The sequence below is a fragment of the Rutidosis leptorrhynchoides genome, chromosome 4 (assembly GCF_046630445.1).
Source record: "Rutidosis leptorrhynchoides isolate AG116_Rl617_1_P2 chromosome 4, CSIRO_AGI_Rlap_v1, whole genome shotgun sequence".
In the NCBI taxonomy this organism is placed as follows: domain Eukaryota; kingdom Viridiplantae; phylum Streptophyta; class Magnoliopsida; order Asterales; family Asteraceae; genus Rutidosis; species Rutidosis leptorrhynchoides.
The window spans coordinates 58,196,384-58,202,559 of record NC_092336.1 but is presented as its reverse complement, the minus strand read 5'-3'; the positions used below and the strand labels follow the sequence as shown (position 1 = coordinate 58,202,559).

Here is a 6,176-nt window from a genome sequence, read left to right as displayed (position 1 = left end):
AATTACCATGCATGTTATTATTTGTATGTATGTATATTGTCAATTGTACACAACAGGGTAAAACATCACATTTTCAAAGACTGGCATTAAGTTCAGCAAAAGCTACTAATTTTGACGACAAAACGAAAAACAAATGTGATGTAACAACAAGACGGAATGAACAAATGATGTGCACCATTTATCATTCAACAAACAAACGCCAATATATTTGGAAACTTTGGTAAAATTTAATCGTTTTTCTACGCTAATCACCCTCAATAATTTAAAATGTTACTGATTTCTTGCAAATGAGGGCATTGCAAGATCTTAAGTGTGGAAAGGGGTTAAATTCTTTCGAATTTTTAAATTTTTATTTTTATTTTTACTTATACACTTGGTTACCATTAAAAATACTAGTAACGCAGTAGTTGTATTATAACCTAGTACTCTCTGATAATAAAGAACGGCCCTAGTCTTATATACTGACTACCCAATTCTAGTAAAATTTTTCAAAATTTTTCAAATAAATGAATTCAAAATCATGTTTATACATATTTATGAACGATAAAACTAGGTATTAATACCGAAATTATTGTTACCTCGGAAAGGACATAAATTGAGAAACAAACCAAAATGTTAGAATTCATTTAAAATAGAATAGAGGACAATAAAAAGGCAAAGAAAGGAAAATAAAAGCCAAGTGTGGGAAAATTTACCAAGTTATTCAAAACATATATCACATATTTTTGTACAAATAACTGAGGATACTTTTGTTTTGGACAATTTTATCAGTTTTACCCAATTTCTTATAATATATTTAAAAGAAAAGATGGATCTACATGATGAATCAATTTCATCATTAAAAGGAAGTAAAGTCTTTCGAAAAAGACACGCGCTTCTTGATTTAGGTCATGAAGTTGTCGTCCAGACCAGATGTAGGTTGACAAAAAATCTAGAAAAGTCATCTCTAAAATCAGCAGAAAATCCACGGACCTCAGCATCAAACAGGGTCGCCAAGTGGTCAGACTTATCCTAACCATGAGATGATCTGTCTCGTAAAATGGGGAGGACGCAGTGCAAATTAGCTTGATAAGATTAATGAATCAGATCCCCAGAAAGGATAATCTCCTTAAAAGATCAAAAATCAGCTTTTAAGACTGATATTACTCAATCCTAGAGATTGACTTTTAAAGATTGAGAATTACAAACTCATGGAATTCAATGATATCTAAACTCGAGCTTGAACGAGAAAATATTTTGATCAAAATTACAAACCGATTTGTTTTCTGAAAACTCATTTTTAATGCTTTCATTACCATTGAACGTAAAATCCTAGGAATTCACCTGGAATTCATTAGGTCACCTGAACCAAATCGGGTGTCAACCGTAAGAACGGTGATTTCATAGCATGGTCGAAGACAGGACCTTGTGCCAGACCGAAAAACTATAGGATGCTCTTTACTATTGCTCCTACAAAGGATAGTAATTGCATCCGACACGATATAGACCATAATTAAAAGCATGTCAGGGAACATTGCCTTAACAGTTGCTTGTTCAACGCTTTCCTTTACAACCGGACGATAGTTTACCGAAAGGTAATATACGGAGCAAGTATACTGGACGTGTTGCTTTCCCAATACAAGGTTAGCAAGTGGGTGACACAAAACCATAAGTTTTGAGCTAAAATTTTCAAATCTGAAACCCACCAAACCCACAAAAACAATTTCGCAAACACCGGTGAAGGGTTATTCCGGAAAACTTATCTAGGGTAAAAGCTAGATTGAATTTTCAAAAGATCAAATGTTTTCATAAAGATCCAATTTCCTTAAGGATCTAAATTTTTATAGTCATGTGGGACTGTAAACCACATCGTTACTTCCATTGTTCATACCGCCGTATAGAAATCACTGATGTACAAAGTGTGAAGAATAAAGAAGTGATTCTAGTATTTTTATTTCAAAACTATATTGCTTGAGGACAAGCCACGCTCAAGTGTGGAAATATTTGATAATGCTAAAAACGAACATATATTTCATAGCATTATCCCTCAAGAAAGACAAGCTTTTAGTTGCAATTGTTCTATTTACAAGTGATATTCGTTTAAATAATAAAAGGTGAAGACAAAAGACAGATTCGACGAATTGAAGACGCAAACGACCAAAAAGCTCAAAAGTACAAAGTACAATCAAAGTGGTTCAAATTATTGGTGAGAAACGTCTCAAAATTACAAGAGTACGAGCCGCAAAACGTAAAATACAAGATATTAAATTGTACGCAAGGACGTTCAAAAATCCGGAACCGGGACCAGAGTCAACTCTCAACGCTCGACGCAACGGACTAAAAATTACAAGTCAACTATGCACATGAATATAATATAATATATAATTAATTCTTAAAATTATTTATATATTATATTATTATTTAAAAACCGTCGGCAAGAAGCAAACAACAACATGTGAACTCTCCCAGCTGGCCATGCGATCGCATGGCCAGGAAGAAGGAAAACCATGCGATCGCATGGCTCCTGTAGCAGGACACACTCCTATAAATTTCGCGTGTTTTGGCCAGTTTTCAATCATCTTTTTCTTTATCTATCTCTCACTCGTATATATATACATATATAATATAATTTTAATTTTAATAATAAGGGTATGTTAGCGAATGTTGTAAGGGTGTAAGTCGAAATTCTGTTCGTGTAACGCTACGCTATTTTTAATCATTGTAAGTTATGTTCAACCTTTTTAAATTAATGTCTCGTAGCTAAGTTATTATTATGCTTATTTAATGCCGAAGTAATCGTGATGTTGGGCTAAATATTAAAATTGGGTAATTGGGCTTTGTACCATAATTGGGGTTTGGACAAAAGAATGACACTTGTGGAAATTAGACTATGGGCTATTAATGGGCTTTATATTAACTAAATGATAACTCGTTGATTTAATATATAGACTTATAATTTGACGTATTTATATATAACCACATACGCTTGACTGGGTACGGTGGGCGGGATATCTATAAATACCAATAATTGTTCATTTAACCGGACACGGAACTGGATTAATAGTTAATAGACTTGTTGAAACAGGGGTGGATTACATTCAAGGGTAATTGGTGTAATTGTTAACAAAGTAGTAAAATTTTGGACTACACGCAGTCGATAACCTGGTTTATTCATTAAACAAAGTATTAAGACCTTGTTACAATTCGAATCCCCAATTAGTTGGAATATTTGACTTCGGGAATAAGAATAATTTGACGAAGACTTCCGCATTTTATGATTATGACTGATGGACTATTATGGACAAAACCGTATGGACATATCAAATAATCCAGGATAAAGGACAATTAACCCATGAGAATAAACTAAAATCAATACGTCAAACATCAAGATTACGGAAGTTTAAATAAGCATAATTTCTTTATTTCATATTTAATTGCACTTTTAATTATTGCACTTTTATTTACTGTCATTGTATTTTATTGCACTTTTAATTATCGTACTCTTTAATTATCGCAATTTTATTTTATCGCACTTTTATTTATCGCAATTTCATTATCGTTATTTAATTTACGCTTTAATTTAAGTTATATTTATTTTTAATATTTTACATTAGGTTTTAACTGCGACTAAAGTTTTAAAACCGATAAACCGGTCATTAAACGGTAAAAACCCCCTTTTATAATAATAATACTACTTATATATTTATATATTTACAAATATAGTTTTAAAAAAATATAGCGTTAAACTTGGCGAGTTCCCTGTGGACGAACCGGACTTACTAAAAACTACACTACTGTACGATTAGGTGCACTGCCTATAAGTATTGTAGCAAGGTTTATGTATATTCACTCTATAAATAAATAAATAACTTGTGTAAAATTGTATCGTATTTAATAGTATTTCCTTGTAAAAATATAACTATTTTGTATACACCTCTACGCACATCAGTATCACTAGGTAGACTTCCCGGTTTTCTTTCACCTATTAACCTTGCTAGGTTGCTTACTTCTTGTTCCAAATTTTGAATAGAAGCTTGTTGATTTCTAAATGCTTGAGCATTTTGTTCATTGGTTTGTTTCTGAGATGTGAAAAACTGTGTTTGAGATTCAACTAGCTTCGACATCATATCTTCTAAATTTGGCTTTTTATCATCGTATTGTGGTGGTTTGTTTTGAAAAATAGGTCTTTGCTGATTGTAAGTATTATTGGATACTTGTTGATTGCTAGGACCTTGTTGGTTGTTGTATGGAACATTTCAGCTATAATTCTGATTTTGATTGTAAATTGGTCTTGGCGGTTGATAATTATTCTGATAATTATTTCCAGGCCTTTGGTTCATGTATGAAACATTCTCTCTTTGTTCCATTGTTGGTTCAATACTGAGACAATCTTTTGTCAAATGTGGTCCTCCACACTGCTCACAACTAATTCGTATTGAGTGAATATCTTTAGTCATCTTTTCCATTCGTCTCTCGACAGCATCTATCTTTGCGGAAATGGAATCTAAGTCATGGCTAGAATCGGCTCTAGCCGCTTTAGATGATCTAATGATATCTTTTTCTTGGTGCCACTCATGTGAGTGATAAGCAGTGTTATCAATAATTTTGTAAGCGTCAGTTGCGGTTTTCTTCATAATGGAACCACCAGCTGCTATATCTATGTCTTTTCTTGTAGTGCTGTCGCATCCTTGGTAGAATATTTGTACTATTTGACAAGTGTCTAAACCATGTTGCGGACATCCTCTCAATAATTTTCCAAATCTTGTCCATGCTTCATATAGAGTTTCATTTGGCTTTTGTGTGAACGTAACAATTTCTCCTTGAAGTCTTACGGCTTTAGATGCCGGGAAGAATTGTTTAAGAAATTTTTCAACTAAAACGTCACATGTATCAATCGCCCCTTCAGGTAACGATTCTAACCAATCTTTGGCTTCTCCCTTTAAAGTCCAGGGAAATATGTAACGACCCGGAAATTTTCGACCAAATTTAAACTCTAATCTCCATATGTTTCCGACACGATAAGCAAAATCTGTAATGTTGAGTCTAGAAAGTTTGAAATCTATAATTAGTTACCCTTTTACCAAGCCTGATGATTCACGAACATTTATGTGTATATATGATATATACTTATTTGATAACGTTAACAAGGTAATAGATATATAATATTTAGTTTCGATATAAGATTACTATAATTATCGGCGAAAGTAAAAGATAATATATTTTACTATATGTTAAGGTGCAAGTATTAAGTTTAATCACAAGTTATTATTATTATTACTTCCATTATTATTAGGAATATTATTATAACTAGTATTATTATTAACATTTAACGGTAGTATTAATATAATGGAATATCATTATTATTACTAAAATTATTAACATTCCTAATTATAATTATTGATATTATAAAACAACTTAGTAATATTTTTATTAATATTATTATTATGATAACATTATTATTATTATTATTATTATTATTAATAATATCATAAATAGCATTATTATTAATAATTATTACCATAATGTTATTATTATTATTTATTAATAATAACAGTATTATAAATAATACATTTATATTTATTAATTAAATTTAATTATAAAAGATAAAGAGTTTAAAAAAAATCGCATAGGATAAATACATCTCTATCAGTATTTTATCTATTTCTGTTTCCTCTATTACTCTCGTGATCCTTTGTCCACAATTTCTTTTCAACTACAAGAGCTGGTTGCTCAATATAAAACCTCACTCAATCGGTTATAAGTCATGAATTAACCACAGAATCGATAGGGGGAAAACAGAACATATATTATTATTATTTTTTTGGTTCGTTACCTCTGTTTGTCACATTCAAATCAAAATCTTGATTTAATATCGAATTTCAAAATCTACAAGTGAGGTTTTGCTAGTAATCCTCTATTCGTACTTCCTGTAAAACCTCAATTACCAATTTTTTTGTTATCAAGGTCGGATTTTGATAGTCAAAGATTGTGAAACAAAAGTCAACCGATCCGTTCCTTATAAAATTCGATTTCAATTTGGTGTTTTAGGAACAAATAGGTATTCAGAAAGTTTCAAGGGGCAATTTCAAACAAGTTTCGTATTATAATCTCTGTCTCAAACAGTTTCTAAGTTGGAAATTGATTTTGGGTTCTTAAACGGTTATAAAAGTCCGTTGCAGGTCTGTGTTTATTTTTTT

The 6,176-nt window shown here is 31.3% G+C and overlaps 1 non-coding gene across 1 annotated transcript; it reads left to right on the top strand.

The window, feature by feature from the left end:
- The first annotated feature begins 4,701 nt into the window (after positions 1-4,701).
- LOC139846046 (small nucleolar RNA R71) lies at positions 4,702-4,808 on the top strand. The gene has a single exon (XR_011758792.1). It is a non-coding gene; the product is annotated as a small nucleolar RNA R71 (small nucleolar RNA).
- The last annotated feature ends 1,368 nt before the right edge of the window (positions 4,809-6,176 follow it).